The sequence below is a fragment of the Manis javanica genome, chromosome 16, assembly GCF_040802235.1.
Source record: "Manis javanica isolate MJ-LG chromosome 16, MJ_LKY, whole genome shotgun sequence".
Taxonomy (NCBI): domain Eukaryota; kingdom Metazoa; phylum Chordata; class Mammalia; order Pholidota; family Manidae; genus Manis; species Manis javanica.
The window spans coordinates 63347487-63372995 of NC_133171.1; the positions used below are offsets into that span (position 1 = coordinate 63347487).

Sequence of the window (25509 nt, forward strand, 5' to 3'; positions counted from 1 at the left end):
GTTAAGTCAGCTGCCAATCTCCAGCTCTTTTCAAACTTCCTGTCTACTTAGCTTCCAACAAAATCTCTGTGGTAGCTCTGGCCTGGATGTGCATGTGTGCATTTTGTATATACTTTATGTATATGTATGTGTGTATATCCCTCCTTCAATTCTGTTAGAAGAAAAATATATTTTTTCATTTGTGTATCTCATCTACCATCTTTCTCAAGGTATTAGAGGATAATAATTTCATCATTCTTTTGGGGCTTTTATGCACCTTTGGTTCTGTCCGTTTATCCATTAATGAAGATAGTCAACAGCAAATTCTGGTATTGTTTTGTTTCATAGAATGAAAGACTCAGCAGAGAAAATGGGTAGAGAATTTAGAGGGATTAAGTTACGTAAACATATTTGGACCTGGGGAAAGGTGTGTGTGTGTGCACACTCATGCACATGGATATGTTTCAGCTATCAGAAACTGCTTAAATGATTTGAATTGACAGAGAAGAAGAAGCCTACAAGAATATGGAAGAGAAAGGTGGCTAAAATCTGCAAAAGGAATTTGTGGCCCCTCTACACAATATTCATATATCAGGTCCATTATACTGCAGTATTTAGAAAGTTAAAATTCTTGAAACAGAAAAAACTCAAAGGTAGATTTTATGGATCATTTGCGCTATGGTGAGCCAGGGTGCCTAAGCTTTTTATTCAAAGTATCTTGATTAATTCATGCCATTGCTGATAAGCCTTGGGAAACTGATTTGAGCTAATCCAAACCTGGATGTCACTTTGCTGTTTTACACTGGAATGTATAGCTAGTAACATCAGTAATTCACATGATTATCTCCAAATAGTTTTTTGGCAATATTTGTTCCCTAAAGAATAATTTATAGAACAGGAAAGAACAGATTGATGCACAGAAATGATGAAAGAATCTGATCCTAAAGGACAGTTTTTCCAACTTATGTCACCTGAAAATGGCCTTTGTCCAGCCTAGAGAAATTTGTTTTCCTTATTGGAAGCAGAGCACTACCTCCCACGGAGATTGTACAAAATATACTGACAAAGCTTATCTGTTTTTTCTACTCCTTTCTAGATTTCATGCAGTATACCATCTTTCAGTTATGACATTGTACCGAGTACATTTATTTTATCACAACATTTCTTACTAATATTTTAGATTTCTTGATGTAGAAAACACCTACATATCATCATCCATAAATGTCCAAACCATCTCAAATCTATATTACTTCTGCAGGCTACTGAGTGGAATATCCATTTCCTAATATAATAATTTTAGTTTCTACTGCAGAGGTTTGCCTTTTCTGATAGCATTGCCAAGTTATAAAAATAGTGCTACTAGGAGACTTCATGAGGTAAACCATATGTGTGGTATTAAAAAACAAAACAAATTAACAACAACAAAAAACAAGGAAATTTTCCCATACTTGAGTAAGGATAAAAAATTTCTACCAACTCCTACAGAGTTGAACATACATACATGTAAGTATTTCTCAGGGTCAATGAATCTGACTGATTTAACTCAACATGAGTTTATTGAGGGCCTGAAAGGTGCAAAGGACAATGCTAGGAACTGGGTGGGGATAGACTGAGGACAAATGACCCCATATCCTGCAGGTACATAAGACTCCCCACTGATAATAGGGGAGAATAAGTCCCTCAGCCAAATGCCTGTGTTTACATTACAAATAAGCAATTATTTTTTATGGAAAAATTATGAAGAGCTATAAGGGAATGCTGGAATCCCAAGGAAAATAATTTGGAGAGAATCTTAAATTTCAAAGAACAGGGCGGAGGCTCAAGGTGAGTCTCACTGCAGCCATTTGGAGTAGCACTGTGGGTTGTGACTGTCGCGACCCTTCAGGGACCGAAGCAACACGCCCAAAGTCTTGATTCTTCTCTAGGCTTTATTGTCTAATCTCTCACGGTGGTTACAGCAGTTGTCGGGAAGCTCTTCTCCCTCCCGGCGGGCTCCCTTATATTCAGTCACCCAACCAATCCGGGACAGTATCATGCGTGACCTTTAAGCGGATAGGTGTCACGCGCCACTCTAAGCGGGCAGCACGAGCTGTGCACGGGTACGGAAGTCTGCTGGGCCAATCCCCAACAGGGAAGAGGGGAAAGGGTGGTGAGCAGGAAGCAGGCGCCATCTTTAGGGCATTGTCCAGCTGGAGTGGGGCTCAGCCTCGGCCGTAGGCCGGGCCCCCACAGTGACCTGTGTTTACTGGCATCCTGTGAGGTCAGTGCTTAGATAGCTTAATAAACAGGTCACATTTCTTGAGGTCACAGTGGAGAATTTCTGAAAAGAAGTTCTTCTGTCATCCCCAAGGCTCCCTTTGTATATCTAATATTTCAGTAGCCCTTTCTCTAGCCTGAAATTAAATTCACAGGTAGTAACATTTAACTTAAATGCATGCATATTTTTTAAAGCACTAAAATACCTTGCCATTAAATATAAACTAAATAAGAGAGTTATCTTAATAATAAAGGAGAAGATCTCAACATGTAAATGCTTAGGCCCTACACTAGAAAGCATAAAGTAGTTAGGTATTTGTAACTGTTTTAGAGTTCCCTGGAGAAACAGAACCAACAGAATATGTGTGTGCATACTAAATATAGTATGAGATTTATTACAAAGGATTGGCTCATGCGATTATGAAGGCTGGCAAGGCCCAAGATCTGCAGTGTAAGTTTGCAAAATGAAGACCCAGGAGAACCAAGCAGCTCTAGCCTGAATGCCAACAGGTTTGAGATCCAGAAGGAGCCCATATTTCAGTTTGAGTCCAAACTCAGGAAAAGCCAATATCCCAGTCCAAAAGCAGTCACACAGGGGTAATTCTTTCTTATTTAGCGGATGAACAGCCTTTTCTATGTCTGATTTCAACTGATTGGATAAGGCCCACCCATAGTAGGTAGAACAATCTGTTTCACAAATTAAGTCTACCAATTTAAATGTTAAACTCTTCTAAAAATACCCTCACAGAAACATCCAGAATAATGTCTGACTAACTCTGGAACACATGTCCCAGTCAACTCAACACATACAATTAACCATCAGAGAACCTATATATAGAATCAGCCTGAGGGCCAACAATTCTTGGGTGACATGTGAAAAGAACAAAATACAATCTTTATAAAGTGATTGTATTCTTGGAAAATTCAGTGCATACTAAATTGCAAGCACACACATACTTCCTGTTTATTTGTAAAAGGACTTAGGTTCTAGGATCAGATAAACAGATTTTTTACCTTTAGATCTACTTTGAGACACTTTGAAGTCAGGCATAACATGATTCAGTTCTTCAAGGACATCTAGCATCCCTTGTCTTTTCCTAATTGTCAGTAGTACACCTTCCCCCCAAACATTGGAACAACCAAAAAACAATCTGCCTGATTTCTGTAATTCTCCCTAAGGGCCTAGGAGCCAGTATTGTTCTGTGAGAAGGTGGACACTGATTACATCCCTTGCAGAAGGTACATAGTGGACATTTCAAAGCTGGGAGTAGCTGGAATGCATTCCAAGAAGGCTGGATTCTCCCCAGAAATAGTCTGCTGTGCTGATATATCAGTTGCAGAAGAAAAGAGCTTGAGAGGCATCTGCACTGGATAAGCAATTGGTCTGTGTGCCTGGTTGAATAGTTTCAAACTCTTCTTCCCAGAGGCTTGCCTGTAGACCTATGAATAATAAATCAGGAGCCTTAATGCCAAGAAGAGGTGGACCACACTTGATGGCTAAGGGTCACTAACCCAGAAGTCTTCTCCATTTGCTATCACTCAGACCAGCTTATCCTTTACTAAAGCTTTGTATCTAGGTATACCACTTCACTGGCCCTGAACTAAGGCAGCAACTGTGAGGTTCACATTCAGCTTTAGCCTTTTGAACAGAAAAAGCAAAGCGAGACATTGAAATAGAAGTAGTTGGCCCCCTCTGTAGAGTCCACTGTGATACTAGAGCACCTATTTGTACCCTAGACCTTAAGAACATATGGGAACTCAATTCTCTTCAATATACAATACAGAGACGTGGTGATCCCAAAGAGGGAATGAACCCACAGCCACCTCCTGGGGCAGCTTTTGCAACACTCACCTTGCTGCATATGCCTCAGAAACCTCCTTCCCCTGGCCACCAGCTCCACCTGATGCATAAATATGTCCTTTCTCTTCTTTAAAATCAGTCAGAGATGTCGAAGAATTCCCCTTCCTAGAACTTTATAGCTGGACCTGGAACAAGAACATGTTCTGGGGAAGGTAAGGCTCACTGCAACTGCTTGTCCTAGGACAGCTCTCCCCAAACCTCTGAATTTACTTTCCATTTTCCTGTCCTTTCTCCTGACACGTTGTACAGACTAAAAGGAGAGAAATGAAAATAAATGGTTTGTGGGGTGGGGAAATAGAGAAAGGGGATTATCACTGAGTGTACCCTTGGAGAAACAGGCAATAACAAAAGGACATGGTCACTGTCCCAAAGGACATACATCATAAAATACAACAACTAAAGGAACTCTATATGATATATATGATGAATATGCAAGACGTAGAGTGGTGTGTCCTAAGGCAGATGGAAAAGAATGGGCAAATTCTTCAAAACAGACATCAGCACTTAGGGCTCGGGAAACACTAGCACCAAGGGTGACTAGTTTGGATCTATATGGGGAAAGGGAAACATTGTTTTGAAGGGGGTTTTTGGCAAGGAAGTGACATTTTTTTAAATTTTGGTATCATTAATCTACAATTACATGAGGAACATTTTGTTTACTAGACTCCCTCCATCACCAAGTCCCCCTCCACAAACCCCATTACAGTCACTGTCCATCAGCATAGTAAGATGCTGTAGAATCACTACTTGTCTTCTCTGTGTTGCACAGCCCTCCCTGTGCCACCCTCCACATTATACATGCTAATCATAATGCCCCCTTTCTTCCCGCCCCCCCAACTTATCTCTCCCTTCCCACCCATCGTCCCCAGTCCCTTTCCCTCTGGTAACTGTTGGTCCATTCTTGGGTTCTGTGATTCTGCCTCTGTTTTATTCCTTCAGTTTTTTCTTTGTTCTTATACTCCACATATGAGTGAAATCACTTGGTAATTGTCTTTCTCTGCCTGGCTTATTTCACCAAGCATAATACCCTCTAGCTACATCCATGTTGTTGCAAATGATAGGATTTTTTTCTTCTTATGGCTGAATAATATTTCATTGGGTATATGTACCACATCTTCTTTATCCATTCATCTACTGATGGGCACTTAGGTTGCTTCCATTTCTTGGCTATTGTAAATAGTGCTGCGATAAACATAGGGGTGCATCTGTCTTTTTCAAACTGGGCTGCTGCATTCTTAGGGTAAATTCCTAGGAGTGGGATTCCTGAGTCATGGTATTTCTATTTTGAGCTTTTTGAGGAACCTCCATACTGCTTGCCACAATGGTTGAGCTAATTTACATTCCCACCAGCAGTATAGGAGGGTTTCTCCACAACCTTGCCAACATTTGTTGTTTGTCTTTTGAATGGTGGCGATCCTTACTGGTGTGAGGTGATACCTCATTGCGGTTTTAATTTGCATTTCTCTGATGACTAGTGATGTGGAGCATCTTTTCATGTGTCTGCTGGCCATCTGAATTTCTTCTTTGGAGAACTGTCTGTTCAGCTCCTCTGCCCATTTCTTAATTGGATTATTTGCCTTTTGTTTGTTGAGGTGCATGAGCTCTTTATATATTTTGGATGTCAACCGTTTATCAGATCTGTCATATATGAATATATTCTCCCATACTGTAGGATACCTTTTTGTTCTTCTGATGGTGTCCTTTACTGTACAGAAGCTTTTCAGCTTGATATAGTCCCACTTGTTCATTTTTGCTTTTGTTTCCCTTGCCTGGGGAGATATGTTCAAGAAGTCGCTCATGTTTATGTCCAAGAGTGTTGGGAGCCGGGGCTATGTCCCTTCCCCCACGTCTGAACGCAGCATGGGAAAGCACAAGCTTGAGAGCAACCGGTGCAGTCCTTGGAAGTTATCTGCTCACAAAAACATACCTGGTCCTTGAAGATGGGCCAAGATTCCTCACTCTGAAAATAGGGAGACCTTGAGGATGTGTGAAAACACCTCCCCGCCAGCGCCACCTAAGGTCCAATTATCTCCTGACCCACCCCTTACTTGCTACTTGTATAAATTGAGCCTGTAAACAATAAACTTCGCCAGCTTGATCAGACATCCTGTCTTGCTGGTCATTCTTTGTGTCTCTTGCTTGTCTCATTTCTGCAGGTGTCTCCGGCACACTCCACGTTCGTCCTGCCTATGTTTTTGAGGTGACATTTTAGATTTTTAATTTGGCAGTCTTGTGCAGAATAATGAAATTGGGAAAGAAGGCACTTTGGGATCCTGACTAAGAGCCCCTCATGCTCCATTGCCACCACCATCCTAGCCCACACCCCCTTCTCCCCTCTTCTGGTTACTGCAGGAGCTTTTAACTGTGCCAGCTCCCATCCCTGGGCTCCTCATCTGTCTCCCCTAGCAGCCCAGAGATCTCTAAAACTATGAGTTACATCATCTGTTCTTCAGCTCCAAGACTTCAAAACCCTTACTTTGGTCTATGAGGTTTTACACACTCTGGCTCCAAGTGTGTCCTTGGCCTCATCTCCTAGGGTCCCACTTGCTTCCTCTACTCCACCCACCCTGATCCTGTTGATGTTCCTCAAACATGGGGAACACAATGCCCGTGGGAACCTCTGCACTTAACATTCCCTGTGGTTGCAATGCTCTTCCACAGTTCTTTCTCACTTCCTGCAAGTTGCTACTCAAATGTCACTCTAACATATTTTGGTGGATGTGATATTTCGTAGATCTTGATGTCCTAGTAGCCACCAAATACCATGCAAGCTCTCCCAAAGGACATAGCATAGAAAAGTTCACAGAATGTGCATTAAAATGCTTAGATTGGAATATGAAATCAATTAGAAACATATAGCAAGAAGCAAGGGGGGAAAGATGAACAAGTTAACAGTTCAGCATACAAGTGGGTGGGAAGGGCCACACTATCTGAATCAAGTGTGCAGAACTCTGTATGTCTGGTCTCTTCTCTCTGCCATGCTGGCATCAATCCATGGATAGACACAGGAACAGAATGCCTGGCCACACCTGTAGCTGGCCAGTTAGTCTGCTGAACAGCCACAGGCTTTATTTTTGATTTTGCGTAGAGAACTCCTGGTGTCTCCGGAGTGGGGCTGATTTAAGGTCTCATGAATACTGAACAAGAGCTTTATATGGCTTCTGGGTGAATATTTGGTTAGTGAATTAGTGAATTGTGAATATTTGGAAATTCTTGTGTATTTTGTGCCTCACAAACATCAGGTATCTCTGGATGCTTCCATCCCTTTCATCTGTATTTAACAACATATGCTCCATTTACTATTTATTTATACTTGAATATCTTAGACTTTTTCCTATAGTTTACTAAATAAAAATGTATTTATCTTTTATAATAGCTAATTTACAAAAGTAAATATGTGTTACAATCCATATTGTTTATGGGTATATCTATGGCATGTAACAGGCACTCAGCAAATATATGCAAACTGGATGAACTGTGCTCTCTTCCTTTTCCTCTCTCTTTACCTCCTGTGTTTCCTGCATTTGGTGTTTTGTGCACCCACACAAAGCATTGGACTGGAATACCAGAGACCTAAGTTCTGCTGTGACATGGAGCTTGCCATTTGACCCCTTTGGTTTTCATATCTTCAACTGTAAATAAGGGTAGGGTTTAACAAAGTGAGCTTTAAGTTTCCTTCCAGCATTTAGGGTTTTATCAGTGATTTCTTTATTTCTATGCTCCAAGGTTTCTTTGTCCTGTGGCTTACCCTTAGCCTATCAAACACATTTCAACAAAATCAAAACACTTCTGTTTTAATTGTCATCATTGTCAGGAGGATCACTGCTAACATTGCAAAGCAGAGGAGACTTTTCTTACAGAATATAATTGAATTTTGCATTAAGGGATCTGGAAAAGGAAATTTAAGGTCTTTTAAGGTGATATAAAGTCAAAACAATGACACATTTATAGACAAATATGTGAAACTTTCCAGAACTCTCTTTTTAACCATTTGAAAAGCTAACCTTCTTGTGAAAGGAATAAATAACAAGTAACATTATAGATTGTCATCACTATAAAATAAAAGATTAAAAGATAAAGATAATACCACTACACACCTATTAGAAAGACTAAAATCTGGAACACTGGCAACACCAAATGCTGACAAGGACAAAGTGCAATAAGAACCCTTGCTCATTGCTTGTGGAAATACAAAATAGTTCAGCCACTTTGACAGTTTTTATAGAATTAGACATACTCTTCCCATATGATCCCACAATCATGTTTTTTTACCCAAAGGAGTAGAAAACTTATGCACATGCAAATCCTGGATGTTTACAGTAGCTTTATTCATAATTGCCAAAACTGGAAGCAACCAAGATGTCCTTCAGTAGGTGAATGGATAAATTGTGTTATATCCAGGCAATAGAATATCATTCTGGGCTAAAAAGAAATGAGACATCATGCCATGAAAAGACATGGAGAAACCTTAAGTGCATGTTACCAAGTGAAAAAATCAATCGGAAAGGCTACATACTATATGATTCCAACTATGTGACATTCTGGAAAGGGCAAAACTATGGAGATAGTGAAAAGATAGGGGTTAAGAGTAAGGGAGGGATGAATTGGTGTAGCATAGTTTTTAGGGCAGTGAAAATACTCTATATGATACTATAATGATGGATACATGTCATTATATATTTATCCAAACCCATAAAATGTTCAACACCAACAGTGAACTTAGATTTGGGAGATCATTAAGTGTCAATATAAGTTAATCAATTGTAACAAATGTACCTCTCTGGTGAGAGATGTTGATAAGGGGGAAAGCAATATATGTGAGTATATGGGAAATCTCTATAACTTCCTCTTAATTTTTCTGTGAACCTAATACTGATCTAAAATATAAAGTCTTAAAAGAAAAAGAAAGAGATAAAGAAACATATGGTTGTTTATGTATTTCTTAACTATTTAGCCAGTAAATTTCTGAACTACCTTATCACTCAAGAACAAAAAATGCTATTTTATCAATGGACCACTTGATGCAAAATTTTGCATTCATTCAATTGCTTGTGAAAATATATAAGTGACTGTGGGTAAAATTACAATATTTCCAGAATCTCTCACCTGGTGTTAGTTCATCTCCATATGGATACGTAATTTCAAGGGGGAATGAGGGCATATCTGGACCTGAGAGATTGAGTGGGGCCCCTTCTTCTGCAGCTGGGTCATAAAGAGACACAGGCAAGCAGAAGTGGATGACTGCTTGTAAGTAATTAATGGGTTTCTCCCACTTTATTTCTCCCTTTGACTGATTTCAGTTTCAAAGGTATTTTACCCCAGGATTTTCCCCCCTGAGTTAACAGTGACTTCATATGCTTAATTTGCAATATGCCAAGACAAATAACTAGATAGTGAAAAATCTCATGAAAAGTCTATCAAAACTAGGATCTTGAGATAGGGGATGGGGAGGCTACCTTGAATCATATTCAAAGTTGAACAAGTATTTACTACATCTTTCAGAAAACTGTGTTACATTATTTTCTTCTAAGTGATCTGTAATTACAAATTTCTGAAATTTTATATTAGATGTGACCTTAAAAGAATAATTTTGTGTGTGTTATAATAAAACAGAGAGACAAAATATTTCTCAGAATTAAAAAAAATATATCCATTTACAATTTAAGGGTTTCTTTGGTGTGTTTTAACTATTTAAGAATGACCTCATCATGTCTACTTTAACTGTTAAAACAATACAGATTATAAAAATCGAGAGTGTAAGCATGGCATATCCATGCAAATATTCAAGTTTTGCATAAAAACACTTACATAAAAAAGTTTAATAATGATCACTGTCTTGAATCTTTGCACTTGTCTTATAAAAAACAAAACTATAAAGTTATACCTCAGTGAAAACTAAGAATATGTATGTGATATGAATTTGGAATTGCACCTAAAATATGTTATAATCTAATATATATATACAAATTATGCTAGAATAAGACAAAGGACTTTCAGTGGAAAGAGTAATATGCAATTAGCCTTTAAAAACAGGGTTTTTGATTTGTCACTAAAGTGGTCTTGAAATCCCCTGAGTCTGCCAGGTGTATCACTGTTCATGGAGAGCAATCCAACATACATTCCAGTATCTGGATTTTGGACCCTATTTAAGAACTGAAGGTACTTGAGGCAAAGGAAATCCTGATGAGTCTAGAATATCATGCTGGCTGAAAGTAAGGGTTGATAGTGTAAGAACAAGAAGAGTTAGGGTAGGAGAGAGACAAGAAAACTTAAAAAGGGACCCTGCCTCATAAGCAGTACTAATTTGAGAACTAAAATTAAACAAACAGAAGAATTTAGTTTTTAACTGGAATAGATTCAACATGTAGAAAGCCATGAATACATAATGATAACCAGTTGGAACAAATACTATGATGAGCTGAATAAGAAGTTGACACCGTGTGTCTCATGATTCATCTTTTCCCAGTTCATTGTGTCTGACATTGCTGAGGTCAGCATCATGTTCCCCAGAAAGCTTCCATCCTTGCACTCTTAAAGTTCAATTGTACTAACATTAGTGAAAGCTCCATCTCCAGCAGTGTTATAGATCAAAAAAGAGCTCCCTGAGAAACTCACTCATACTTTGTTCACTGAAATTTCATTTCAGGAGAGCAAATGTTATTCTAATGACTGCCATTGTTGGAAATCCAAACTAATTCCCAGAGCATTCTCAGATTATCCTGTATATCAGTGCTGCCACAGCCATCCCCAGCAGTACCACCAGCAGTGTGGTTATTAAATAAATAATTCACTGTTTCCTTTAATTTTGTTCTAAAGGCAGTGATTCTCAAACGACTGCTTGGGACCTTTCTGGAGAGTCTGTGAGGCTCCATATATTTTCTTAATAATCCTAAATTTATTTTTCTTTACCACTGTCTTTCACTTGACAATTGGGTTGCAACAGATTAAATGCAGAAACAAATACAAGAATCCAGCTGTCTTCTATTAAACCAGATAATAAAGATATTTGTAAAATGTTAAACAATGACACTTTTCTAAATTTTTTATTATTTTTCAGAATATAGCTATTTTTCATAAAATATGTATGCTGACATAAAATGGGTTCATTATTATAGTTTTAATTTGTAAAATAAATACCTTTTTCAGGTTTAACTTCTAATAAGGTGAGTATCAGCAGTTATTGTAAGGCTGGAGGCACCAGGGGAAGGGGTGAGCCTGCTGGACAAGCTCAGGCCTCACCAAACAAGGCGAAGAGACCAACAGATTCTGGTCTGACAACACTCCAGAAACTGATCAGATAACATTCCTAACTAGAGCCCTCCCCCAAGCTAGAAGAGTAGTGGTAACTTTCCAATACCTGGCTAAAGGCCAATGAGAGATCCCCACATACCCTAGGCGAGCCAATCCTCACGCCACTGTATACTTTTGCTCTCCTTCCCCCTGCCTTCTTTAAAAACTTGCTGCTTGCCCTGCTGGCCGTGACTTCCCCAGCCTCCATTTCTGTAGACTGAAAAACCTTGCCCAGGAATTGCATTCAAATAAACTACCTGGCCCTTTGTTGCCTCTCTTCACCTGCTTATTTCAGCTAGAATTTATCTTACAGTTATAACCCATGGTAATACAAACTCTTTGGACCTTCAGTACTTCTTTAAGAGGGCAAATGGCCATGAGGCCAGAAAGTTTGAGAACTACTGCCTTAGATTATTTCACACCAGAAATGTTCAAATTACTCATTTTCAAGTATTTGGAATACTCTTTCCTGGGTAGTTATGCTACTATTTTGATACACTGATCCATTTGCTTCATTTTGCTGTTTATGTTTGGGGTTTGGCTTTTGAAAATTTGGTTTTATCATAACATAAAATATTTTTACATAGCTCCAAGGTCAAATCAAGGCTTATTTAAAGAGGTTATCTTCCTTTATCCTGTAGCCTCTCTCTCACCTTATAGGTAACAATGTTTAATGTTACGATTTATCTTTCCGTTGTTTGTTAATTATACACATATGTGTATGTATTCTTAGCAACTCTGATATTTATTAGTTCTGCTAAATTGGGAACTTTGAGTTGTACAAGGAGATGAGCAAGAAAAATACATGAATTAAGAATAGAAAACTTAAAATAGGAAAGTTGGATGGGGTACATTGGATGTTATATAGATCATGTACCATTAGAAGAAATATAAGAGATTTTGCTCTCTTGGCTTGAGACCAGGGTGCAAATAAAGCCAGAAAAATTTAAAGAAATGTCAAAAAGTTTGAGATTCAGAATGGAAACATGGATCGAATGGTGGGCAAGGCTTTATATTTTTGAAAAATAATAGTCTTATATGTCAGAGGCCCTTGTTTGTGTGGTCCCTGGTGACCCCAGCTGGAAGCAGATTCAAAATTGGTGATTCTCCCATAGGAATTTGCTCATTTCACAGGCTGTGGAGAAGGAGACTATTCTGAAGCAAAAAGTAACTGTTGGGAGCAAAACGCCTGAAGTTCCTGTATCTATAAAGAAGGGTATGGCACTTCTCTGGGATCCCTGATGCCTTGACTCTGCCTGGGAATCCTCTTTCCCTCAAACCTCTCTGGGAGGTTTTAGCAAGTAAAAAGATACTTGCATACAGATAGAGCTTCTTGTATATTGTCCCTTTGAAGTCCAAGTTCAGGGTTTGAGATGAATCACAGATGATTACCCAAAACCCCCAGCTCTCTGAAGCCACTAAGAATTTGAAATGTGTGACAGTAAAATACAGAACCATTATACCATTCTACATATTGTGGAAAGCCCCCTCTCCACTTCTGTTAACCTACTTTCCTCCTTGTTCGTTCAGTTTCAGCCACATGTCCACCTTCCATTCCCTGACTAATTCTCCTTCCCATTCCCCACAACATGTACACCTTAAGGCCTCTTTACTTATTCCTTATGCCTAGAAAATTCTTCCCCAATGGCCCACTCCCTCATTTCCTCAAATTTGTTAAAATCACCTCGTTGAGAATTCTCTGATTATCTGATTTAAAGTGGAAAACAAAAACACACTCTCTACTTCCTTTTGCTTTGTTGTCCTCCCAAACATTTATTATCTTGACACTCTTTTTCATGTGTTATATGTCTGTTACTGTGCTAACATATTAGAAGAAAAAAACTCTGAGCGCATGACTCTTGTTTAGTTCACTGCTATACTTCTGGCACCTAAAAGAGTTACTGGGACATAATGTGTGCTGAACAAATACTCATTAAAAAAGAACATGAACTAGGAAAGAACTATAGTGTGAACACTATAGGCTAAACTTTGAGGCTCAGTTTGGTGAGTTAGTGAGGATGTCTGTAACTCCAGGGGGAAAAACCTATGCACTAAAGCCAGGTGACATAGTCTACAAACATGGCAATTTCACCCACAATGTCCTAAGCATTTCAAGTGTGAAATAAGTGCATAAGATTCATCTTTAATATATAAAAATGCATACATCCATAATAATCTGCAATTCATAAAACATTCACAAATGATTCTCACTGACCGTCACTGTAAGGCTGAAGGCACCAGGGGAAGGGGTGAGCCTGCTGGACAAGCTCAGGCCTCACCAAACAAGGCAAAGAGACCAACAGGTTCCAGTCTGACAACATTCCAGAAACTGATCAGATAACATTCCTAACTAGAACCCTCCCCAGGCTAGAAGAATAGTGATAACTGTCCAGTACCTGGCTAAAAGCCAATGAGAGACCGCCATGTACCCTAGGCAAGCCAATCCTCATGCCACTGTATACCTTTGCTCTCCCTCCCCCTTCCTTCTTTAAAAACGTGCTGCTTGCCCTGCTGGGTGTGACTTCCCCAGCCTCCATTTCTGTAGACTGGGAAACCTCACCCAGGAACAGTGCTCAAATAAACTACCTGGCCTTTTGTTGCCTCTCTTTGCCTGCTTATTTCATCTAGAATTTATCTTACATTTGGTGCCGAAATCCCGGGAAAGAGCGTGAGCACAGGGCCCTGACCGGCCACCGGTGGCCCTGCCCCATCCTTCCCCGACCCAGGACTCAACCTGCTCTCTGCTGCGTGGACTATTTTCTGGTGAGTCCCTCAGTTTCCCCTGGTCTGTCTCCCTTCCTAACTCCGTTTCACCTGGTCCATTCGAAATTGTAGCTACGTCCAGGTTAGGGCATTCAGCCCACCCCCTGCGGGAATCTGGCCTGCCCCTGGCCCTACAGTGCAGGAGACATCCCTAACCCAGGCCCCAGGATGTCTGTGGGCATCTGGCCCACCCCTGGCCCTGCGGTGGGGGAGACGTCCCTGACCCAGGCCCCCAGGACGTCTCCCCTGACTTGGTGCACTTGGGACACTGGGCACTCCTCTCAGTGGGATTAGTTGGGGGGGATTATGTAGACATGGGGAACCAGCCCTCGAAAGTAGAGGCTCAGACCCCACTGTGGTGTCTCATTTCTAATTTGGCTACTCTGTATTTGTCCCAGGAAGTTCACAAATAGAAGCTAGTCTTTCTTTGCTCTGAGGCCAGGTCTCAGTATCCCTTAGACAATCAATTTCGCTGGTGCCCTGAGGGAACTTTCTATTTTAGCCTCCTCACTGACTTGACTAATTATTGCCACTGGAGCAGAGAGTGGGGTGAAATCCCATATGTGCAGGCTTTTAGGACTTTGTGCTCCCACCCAGACCTTTTGTTAAGTGTTCAGTGGCTCAAGTTCTCCTGGCCCGATCTCCAGTTAAAGATTGTCAGCCTCTTACTCTGCCCAGTCCTTCTTCCTTTTCAGATCCACTGGAGGACCTTAGTCTCCCACCTCTCTCAGCTCGCTACCCACACCCATCTCCACCACCATCTTTAAGTTTTGTCCTCCCCCATGTTGCTGCCATCTTAAAGTCCTACATTCTCAACCACACTGCCTTCCTGCTCCTCTCCTCTTCCGGTAGCTGCACCACCCCCTCCCCCTCTCCTTCAGCCTTCACCGCCCTCTTCCCCCACTGGAACACACTCCTCCCGCCCTCTGGTTCCAGAAGCCATGGATAAGAAGCTAAAAAGAAAGAATGCGATTAAATATCAGTAACTCAAATCTTTATATCTGTCTGTGTATATGTTTTTATATGAAAGTGTTGCTAAGTGTAGTTGTTATGTCTGAATTTATATGTTTGTGTGTAAGTGAAATGAAAAAGTGTGTAAATGAAAAAGATTTTTCTACCTACGGATGGTATTAATAGAATTGACTTAAAGACAAGCGCTTGTGAAAACTGGGCATTCTAAAACTTCCAGAAAATTCTAATACAAAATATTAAGCATTAATGCTAATTTAAGTTGAACTGAAATGGACATGCCCTTATGGTATCAGCTGCCTAAGTTTACCTAAAGTCATTTAAGTTGATGTTATCTGCTAAATCTTTCAAGAATAAAATGCTTAGAGGCTTGACTTTGTCTAATATTCCGTAAAAGTTTTGTAAGTAATCTAGCATAGTTGTTAGGAATGAGTGAACTAAAAAAGTGTGGAAAGTGAACACCATAATAATTGTGTGTTACAGTGTATATACCTACCTACAGCCTGAGAATCTTTGTAGTAACCTAAAACCTTAAAGTTTTGCTAAGAAGGTATACTTTGTGCTTAGTGAGAGATTGTGCTATAAATTGTGATATATAATTAGAGAAATTATAAAATGTGTTCATAAATTTGTCAATCTAAAGAATGTTAGTTTAACAGTTTACAATAGCCTACTTCTCAGTGTTCGCTGAAAATTAAAGTTTCTAATAGTTTTAAGGTCTAATTAAAGCTACTTAAAGAAGAAAACATCTCTACTTGCAAAAAAAAAGATGTGTGTTTTGATAAGAGAAAGTATAAAGAATGGAAATCCATTCTGTTAAGGGTAAAAGAAGGTAATTGTTCTAAAGTACACATATTTATTTAAAGAGAGAGAACACTGAATGTAAAAGGAAAGTTGTAGAAAGCTTGTGGAAAAATTGATATAGTCATGCTATGTGAAATTAAAGCAAATGAGACTTGATGTGAAGTACACAGCAAAATTAGAATTTTGTTTTCAGTTAGAAAGTTTTCTTAAATTGTTAGTCTTCTCTTAATGTTGAAAGATTGTGAAAGATTTTCTAAGTGTTTTATCAAAGCAGTTTCTCATGCTTAAAGTCTCAATGAGTTGTCCGAGTATTTAAGAAAATGAGATCTTAATATTAAAAGGACTAAAAGCTAAACTATGCTAACAACTGTGTAACCTTCTTTATTCGCCTTTGAGGTATTTTGTTGTCATTCTGGTTAAAATAGATAAGTATTGTTTCATAGTGACATATAATTCTACTTAGGCTATTTAAGCAAGTTTCTTAAAACTTTTAACAGCTTCCCAAAATCAAATTCAAAAAGGTACTTTTACATCTAGTTAACTCTGATATTTTCCAGAGGGCCCCTGGAACATGTCAGAGGAACTTTTTCTCATTGGAGAAAGTATTTGGCTAATTTAGCATATTTATCTGATATATAATTACCTGCTTAATTACCTGGAAAGCACTGTCAAAAAGAATAATGCTAAACTTTGTTACTGAACATTTTGTGTTACAGAAATATCAGAATTCTTTATGTCAACTGTCTTACAGTAAGCTCTCATGAGATCTTTAACCATTGTCATTTGTAAGTCTTTTGTCACTTATAGTTACTGTTTTATTACTCTTAAGCTAGTAAAGAACTATATTTCAGCCAAACAGGTATTAGTTACATAAGATTAAGTAAACTAAAGAAGATGATTTTGTGGCTTTTTGTTTCAAATGTTGCTGATAAAGTGTTTTTAAGCTTTTTCTCTTAAGCTGACAACAGTTTAGTAAATGACTACCTTTATAAGCAGAATTGAAATTTTATCTTTCTCTCTACCTGATCCCTCCAGAATTTAAAAACTCTCAGTGACTATTTTTATATTTCATGGCAGTATGTTTATTTGCACAAGTTCAATAAGAATCTGCTTTCCTTGTAAATGGACTAATTAAAAACACTAGTTATATTACCAAAGCTTTGACTGGAATGTCATACCTGAGAGACACATGTGTAAAATCAGATACGAACAGCTTTAAGGAACTAAGGTTGGCTTTATAAAGCCAATGAAGCCCCTTGGAAGAACTGTCCTGGTACCTTGCTTGTGAAGTTCCCAGCAGCCTTACCAGGTGAGTAAGGAAGGTCACTTCCTGGCTGGTTCAGGAACCTCAAGATGTCTTGGGGACCTCGAGAAGAGAAGAATTCAACCAAATCTAGAAGTACTGCAGGCAAAATCTGATGGCAAGTCTAGCTTGGCTGTCTAGCCTCGAGAAGGCTTTAAAAGTTCAATCTGAAATTCCTTACAAAAACTTCCAGCAAAGCACATTTTAAAAAGCCTATGTAATCAATTGCTCTTCTTGCTGCACTTATGCAAATAATAAAACCAAATGTTACTTATTTTCTTAACCTGGTTACTTCTAATAAAAATGAAGGTGATTTTAGAGAAAAGTATTGTTTTAATAATTCAGTCTTATCTATACTAAATCCTAATACTAGTCATTGAGATGTAAACTCCATCCAGAATTCTAGTTTCCCCATGACACCTGGCTATGATTCTCAATTAGACTCTTCGTATTTCTAGTCCTCATATTCAGCCATGCATTCTTAATCTCATCAAGTTTGTCCTTCCAGAATATAAGCACCAACCTTCCGAGGCCCTCTCAACTGACCAGTGATGGAAACCTAGCTGCACCCTTTACTGCGCTCCCTCTCGGCATGAAGCAGCCAGAGCAGTCATCACCTCTTTTCCCTAGCAACAGCTAGAGTCTCTACCTATAGAGAGAAAATGAGACAAGGACCATAAGCTTAGACAGAATAAAGTGAGAACCTCTAGAGAAAGCAACGCAGGATATTTGCAGTCAGAGCAATGTAACTACATGCTAGGAATGCCCCCCCCCCCATGACACCCCTTGTCTGCTGGAAGTAACCAGATCAAGTTGGCCACCCATTATGACCAAAAGGCTAGAATGTAAGGCTGGAGGCACCAGGGGAAGGGGTGAGCCTGCTGGACAAGCTCAGGCCTCACCAAACAAGGCGAAGAGACCAACAGGTTCCAGTCTGACATTCCAGAAACTGATCAGATAACATTCCTAACTAGAGCCCTCCCCAGGCTAGAAGAATAGTGATAACTGTCCAGTACCTGGCTAAAAGCCAATGAGAGACCCCCACGTACCTTAGGCGAGCCAATCCTCGCACCACTGTATACCTTTGCTCTCCCTCCCCCTCCCTTCTTTAAAAACTTGCTGCCTGCCCTGCTGGGTGCAACTTCCCCAGCCTCCATTTCTGTAGACTGGGAAACCTCGCTGGGAACTGCACTCAAATAAACTACCTGGCCCTTTGTTGCCTCTCTTAGCCTGCTTATTTTGGCCTTATTTTTACCTTACATTCACAATATTCATGTGACTCTGAATTCCTGTGTAAGTCTGGGGAGAGGAAATCCTGGGACAAAATACCTCTAAAAACCAAAAACAGTCAAAGGTAGAAATAAAGCTTAAAATCCGTTTATTGCTTACAAACTGCAGTCCAGTGCCTTCTCTCTCCCCTGCTCTGGAGGCAGAAAGCAAGCCCCTCCCTTCACCCCTCAGACTCAGACACACCCTCAGTTGCCCAGGTAATTACCCATTAACATGGAGATGAACTTCTCTCCGTCCCTGAGGATATGCAAATGAACCAAAGCCAGGTGAAGTATTTTGCAAATGTTACAACTTTACCCACAGGGCACACCTCCAAAAATCTCGCTTTACAATCTACTCATTCCCCTTCTTCCACAATGGTCCCTGGGCAAGAAACTGGAGCATTATGACTAGTCTACTAATGACAAAAAAATAGTAACAGCAATAAAATCATGACAATCCTCAAGCTGAGGGATTCAGCTAGGTCCGAGGTCTTATGCAGATTAAGTCCTTAGCTCTTCCATTCCATAGGCAGGCAGTAGCTGAGGGTTCAGAGCAATCATGTGGCAGCTGCAGCCAGGGGACACATTCAGGCCACAAACAATGTAGGGGAAAATAACCTTAAGGGTGATAAGATACATATTTTAATGACACCACCATCGGCAAAACTTGTCCATCAGGTAGGATACATGCAAGAGAGTGGTCTTGTGAATAAGACAAAACAAAACGTCCCTGCAAGATGCTCTTACCTCCTGGACGTTTTGGGTACACTACCATGACCCTTGGGGGTAATTCAGCTGTTATTTTAGGAATACACAGGAGGCCAGCTTCCAGGTCTTCCACGCAAGGTACCAGAAGGACTAGCCATCATTGGCCCAAGTGTAGAAATGTCCAGGGCCAGGTCCATTCAACAGTGTCTCCAGGGCTTAAGGCAGTAGGGGCTGGCCACAGGATGCTGATCTTCTGGCAATTTCCTGGCTTCAATAACTCTGGTTTGGATGTACAATTGTATAGGAGAGGCAGCAAGTGTGTGAGCATATCCACAGGGCTCAAAGCTCCTTTATGTGGCTTCTTATTCAAATGCCACAGCACTGTCCATAGGCGAACTGATCAGCCTCATAAAAAATTGTTGTCTGAGGTCAGGACAGATTTTTTTTTATTAAGGTATGACTGATATACACTCCTATGAAGGTTTCACATGAAAAAACAATGTGGTTACTACATTTACCCATATTATCAAGTCCCCACCCATACCCCAATGCAGTCACTGTCCATCAGTGTAGTAAGATGCAATAGATCCATGATATGCCTTCTCTGTGCTATGCTGTCCTCCCTGTAATCCCCCACACCACGTGTACTAAACATAATAGTCCTCAATTCCCTTCTCCCTCCCTCCCCACCTGCCCTCCCACACTCCTCCACTTTGGAAACCACTAGTTCATTCTTGGAGTCTCCGAGTCTGCTGCCATTTTGTTCCTTCAGTTTTGTTTCATCGTTTTACTCCACAAATGAGGGAAATCATTTGGCATTTGTCTTTCTCCACCTGGCTTATTTCACTGAGCATAATGTCCTCCAGCTCCATCCATGTTGTTGCAAATGGTAGGATTTGTTTCTTTCTTTTGGCTAAATAGTATTCCCTTGTGTATATGTACTTCTTTTTTATCCACTCATCTACAGATGGACACTTAGGTTGCTTCCATATCTTGGCTATAGTAAAAAGTGCTGCAATAAACATAGGGGTGCATATGTCTTTTTGAATCTGAGAAATTGTATTCTTTGGGTAAATACCAAGGAGTGGAATTCCAGGGTCAAACGGTATTTCTATTTTGAGTTTTTTGATGAACCTCCATATTCCTTTCCACAATGGTTAAACTAGACTACATTCCCACCAGCAGTGTAGGAGGGTTCCCCTTTCTCCGCATCCTCACCAGCATTTGTTGTTCTTAGTCTTTTTGATGATGGCCATCCTTACTGGTGTGAGGTGATATCTCATTGTGGTTTTAATTTGCATTTCTCTGATGATTAGTGATGTGCAGCATCTTTTCATGTGTCTGTTGGCCATCTGAATTTCTTCTTTGGAGAACTGTCTCTTCATATACTCTGCCCATTTGTTGATTAGGATATTTGCTTTTTGGGTGTTAAGGCATGTAGGTTCTTTATATATTTTGGATGTTAACCCCTTGTCAGATATGTCATTTACAAATATATTCTCCCATACTGTAGGATGCCTTTTGTTCTGTTGATGGTGTCCTTTGCCATACAGAAACTTTTTAGTTTGATGTAGTCCCATGAGTTCATTTTTGCTTTTGTTTCCCATTCTCGAGTAGATGCATTCAGGAAGAGGCTGCTCATTCAGGAGATGTTTGCCTATGTTTTCTTCTGAGAGTTTTATGCTTTCATGACTTACATTCAAGTCTTTAATCCATTTCAAGTTTACTTTTTGTGTATGGGGTTAAACAATAATCCATTTTCATTCTCTTGCATGTACCTGTCCAGTTTGCAAACACCAGCTGTTGAAGAGGCTGTCATTTCCCCATTGTATGTCCATGGCTCCTTTATTATATTAATTGACTATATATGGTTGGGTTTATATCAGGGCACTCTAGTGCCCTGTTCCATTGGCCTATGGGTCTGTTCTTGTGCCAGCACCAAATTGTCTTGTTTACTGTGGCTTTGTAGTAGAACTTGAACTTGGGGAGAGTAAAAATCCTGCTTTGTTCTTCCTTCTCAGGAGTGCTTTGGCTATTTGAGGTCTTTTGTGGTTCCATATGAATTTTAGGATGATTTTCTCTAGTTCATTGAAGAATGCTGTTGGTATTTTGATAGGAATTGTATTGAATCTACAGATTGCTTCAGGCAGTATGGTTATTTTGACAATATTAATTCTTCCTATCCATGAGCATGGACCGTGTTTCCATTTATTGGTATCTTCTTTAATTTCTCTCATGAGTGTCTTGTAGTTTTCACAGTATAGGTCCTTCACTCCCTTGGTTAGGTTTATTTTTAGGTATTTTATTCTTTTTGATGCACTTGTGAATGGAATTGTTTTCCTGATTTCTCTCCTTGCTAGTTCATTGTTAGTATATATGAATGCCACAGATTTCTGTGTATTAATTTTGTATCCTGCAACTTTGCTGAATTCAGATATTAGATCGAGTAGTTTTGAACTGGATTCTTTAGGGTTTTTAAAGTACAATACATGTCATCTGTAAACAGGGAGAATTTAACTTCTTCCTTGCCAGTCCGGATGCCACTTATTACTTTGTGTTGTCTGATTTTCGAGGCTAGGACCTCCAGTAGTATGTTGAATAGAAGTGGGGAAAGTGGACATCCTTGTCTTGTTTCCAATCTTAAAGGAAAGCTTTCAGCTTCTCACTGTTAAGTATAATGTTGGCTGTGGGTTTATGCTATATGGCTTTTATTATGCTGAGGTACTTGCCCTCTATTCCCATTTTGCTGAGAGTTTTTATCATGAATGGATGTTGAATTTTGTCAAATGCTTTTTCAGTATCTATGGAGATGATCCTGTGGTTTTTGTTCTTCTTTTTTGTTGATGTGGTGGATGATGTTGATGGATCATGATGGATGATATTTTTGATGTATTTTTGAATTTGGTTTGCTAATATTTTGTTGAGTATTTTTGCATCTTTGTTCATCAGGGTTATTGGTGTGTAATTTTCTTTTTTTGTGGTGTCTTTGCCTGGTTTTGATATTAGAGTGATGCTGGCCTCATAGAATGAGTTTGGAAGTATTGCCTCCTCTTCTATTTTTTGGAAAACTTTAAGGAGAATGGGTATTAGGTATTCACTGAATGTTTGGTAAAATTCAGTGGTGAAGCCATCTGGTCAAGGGACATTGTTCTTAGGTAGGTTTTTCATTACCAGTTCAATTCCACTGCTGGTAATTTGTCTGTTCATATTTTCTGTTTTTTCCTTGATCAGCCTTGGAAGGTTGTATTTTTCTAGAAAGTTGTCCATTTCTTCTAGGTTATCCAGTTTGTTAGTATATACTTTTCCATAGTATTCTCTAATAATTCTTTGTACTTTTGTGGTGTCCATAGTGATTTTTCCTTTCTCATTTCTGATTCTGTTTATATGAGCAGAAACTCTCTTTTTTTCTTGATAAGTCTGGCTAGGGGTTTATGTATTTTGTTTATTTTCTTGAAGAACCAGCTCTTGCTTTCATTGATTCTTTCTATTGTCTTATTTTTCTCAATTTTATTTATTTATGTTCTAATCTTTATTATATCCCTCCTTCTACTGACTTTGGGCCTCATTTGTTGTTCTTTTTCTAGTTTCCTTATTGTGAGTTCAGACTGCCTATATGGGATTGTTCTTTGTTCTTGAGGTAGGCCTGTATTGCAATATACTTTACTCTTAGCAATGTCTTGGCTGTGTCCCACAGATTTTGCGTTGTTGAATTATTGTTGTCATTTTTCTCCATATATTGCTTGGTCTCTGTTTTATTTCTTCATTGATGTATTGGTTGTTTAGGAGCATGTTGTGAAGCCTCCATGTGTTTGTGGGGTTTCTCATTTTCTTTGCATGATTTATTTCTTGTTTCATACCTTTGTGATCTGAGAAACTGGTTGGTACAATTTCAAACTTTTTGACTTTACTGAGTCTCTTTTTGTAGCTTCGTATATGATGTATTCTTGAAAATGTTCCATGTGCACTTGAGAAGAATGTCTATTCTGTTGCTTTTGGGTGTAGAGTTCTGTAGATGTCTGTTAGGTCCATCTGTTCTAGTGTGTTGTTCAGTGACTCTGTCTCCTTACTTACCTTCTGTCTGGTTGATCTGTCCTTCAGAGTGAGTGGAGTGTTGAAGTCTCCTAGAATGAATGCATTGCATTCTATTTCCCCTTTTAATTCTGTTACTATTTGTTTCAAATATGTGGGTGCTCCTGTGTTGGGAGCATAGATATGTATAATGGTTATGTCTTCTTGTTGGATTGACCCCTTTATCATTATGTAATATCCTTCTTTGTCTCTTGTGACTTTCTTTGTTTTGAAGTCTATTATGTCCAATACAAGTACTGCAACTCCTGCTTTTTCTCTCTGCTAGTTGCATGAAATATCTTTTTCCATCCCTTCACTTTTAGTCTGTGTATGTCTTTGAGTTTAAAGTCAGTCCCTTGAAGGCAGCATATAGAAAGGTCTTGTTTTCTTATCCATTCAGTAACTCTATGTCTTTTGATTGGCGCATTCAGTCTGTTTACATTTATGGTGATTATCGATAGGTATGTACTTATTGCCATTGCAGGCTTTAGATTCGTGGTTAGCAAAGGTTCAAGTGTAACTTCCTTACTATCTAAGAGTCTAACTTAACTCACTTAATATGCTGTTACAAACACAGTCTAAAGGTTCTTTTGTTTTTCTCCTCCTTTTTCTTCCTCCTCCATTCTTTATATATTAGGTATCATATTCTGTATTCTTTGTCTATCCCTTGATTAACTTTGGGGACAGTTAATATAATTTTGCATTTGCTTAGTAATTAGCTGTTCTACTTTCTTTGCTGTGGTTTTATTACCTCTGGTGCCAGCTATTAAACCTTAGGAACACTTCCATCTATAGCAGTCCCTCCAAAATAGACTGTAGAGGTGGTTTGTGGGAGGTAAATTCTCTCAGCTTTTGCTTATCTGGAAATTGTTTAATCCCTCCTTCAAATTTAAATGATAATCTTGCCGGATAAGGTAATCTTGGTTCCAGGTCCTTCTGCTTCATTGCATTAAATATATCATGCCACTCCCTCCTGGCCTGTAAGGTTTCTGCTGAGAAGTCTGATGTTAACCTGATGGGCTTTCTTTTGTATGTGATCTTATTTCTCTCTCTGGCTGCTTTTAATAGTCTGTCCTTATCCTTGATCTTTACCAATTTTATTACTATATGTCTTGGTGTTGTCTTCCTTAGGTCCCTTGTGTTGGGAGATCTGTGGATCTCCATGGCCTGAGAGACTATTTCCTTCCCCAGATTGGAGAAGTTTTTAGCAATTACCTCCTCAAAAACACTTTCTATCCCCTTTCCTCTTCTTCTTCTGGTACCCCTATAATGTGAATATTGTTCCTCTCAATATTCTTTCATTCTTAGAGATCCTTTTTTCTCTCCGTGCCTCAGCTTCTTTGTATTCCTCTTCTCTAGTTTCGATTTCATTTATCGTCTCCTCCACTGAATCCAACCTCCTTTTAATACCCTCCATTGTGTTCTTCAATGATTGGATCTATGACTGGAATTCATTCCTGTGTTCCATGAGCATGTTGATAATTTTTATTTTGAACTTCTTTTCAGGAAAAGTCATAAGGTCCATGTCATTTAACTCTTTCTCTGGAGTTATATTAATTTTACTCTGGACCAGGTTCTTTTGGGGTTTCATATTTGTATATGGGGCCCTCTAGTTTCCAGACGGTCTGCTCTCTGGAGCTGCTCAGCCCCTGAAGCAATGTCAGGGGGTTGCAGGGGAGTAGTATTGGTGCATGGGGGAAGGAAAGAGCTGTTTCCTGCTTCCTGGTTGCTATGCCTGTCTCCTCTGCCTGAATCAGTGGGCTGAACACACAGGTATACGCTTTTGTCCCAAAGCAGCTGGATATGGATCCCTGCTTTCCAGAAGTGGCTGGATTCTCAGTTTCTCCAGGAATTCTGCCTGTCTTAGCTTTCCAACCCTGTGAGTATCATGAAAGCACCATGACATGTAGGTTTGTGCTCCCACAGCAGATCTCCAGACTTAGGTGTTCAGCAGTCCCAGACCTCCACTCCCTTCCTGCTCCATTTCTCTTGCTCTCACCAGTGAGCTGGGATGGGGAAAGTGCTTGGGTCCCACTGGGCCACAGCTTTGGTACATTACCATGTTCTGTGATGTCTGCTATTTACTCCAGGTGTGTGCACTCTGGTGCAGTCCTCTTTCCTGTTGCTGTCTCAGGATTAGTTGCATCAAATCTATTTTCAAATTGTATGCGGTTTTAGGAGGAAGCCTCTGTCTCACCTCTCACACTGCCATCTTTAATCCCATTCAGGCCAGATTT

At 39.5% G+C, this 25509-nt stretch overlaps 1 protein-coding gene across 10 annotated transcripts in view; it reads left to right on the forward strand.

Annotated features, from left to right (window-relative positions):
- Nucleotides 1-25509, forward strand: part of LOC108396925 (histone H2B type 1-C/E/F/G/I-like) — a 107391-nt gene that overhangs the window by 2372 nt on the left and 79510 nt on the right. Inside the window, exons 2-3 of one of the 10 annotated variants that reach the window (XR_005062413.2) lie at nucleotides 12521-12602; nucleotides 14015-17499. The exons of 4 other annotated variants lie outside the window; for them this stretch is intronic. The gene's annotated coding sequence lies outside the window, so the exon portion shown is untranslated. Of the gene's footprint in view, nucleotides 1-4175; nucleotides 6228-12520; nucleotides 12603-14014; nucleotides 17500-17733; nucleotides 18441-25509 lie in introns of those variants that run through there. 5 more of the 10 variants (XR_005062412.2, XM_073224469.1, XM_037022486.2 and 2 more) reach the window with 5 other exon arrangements.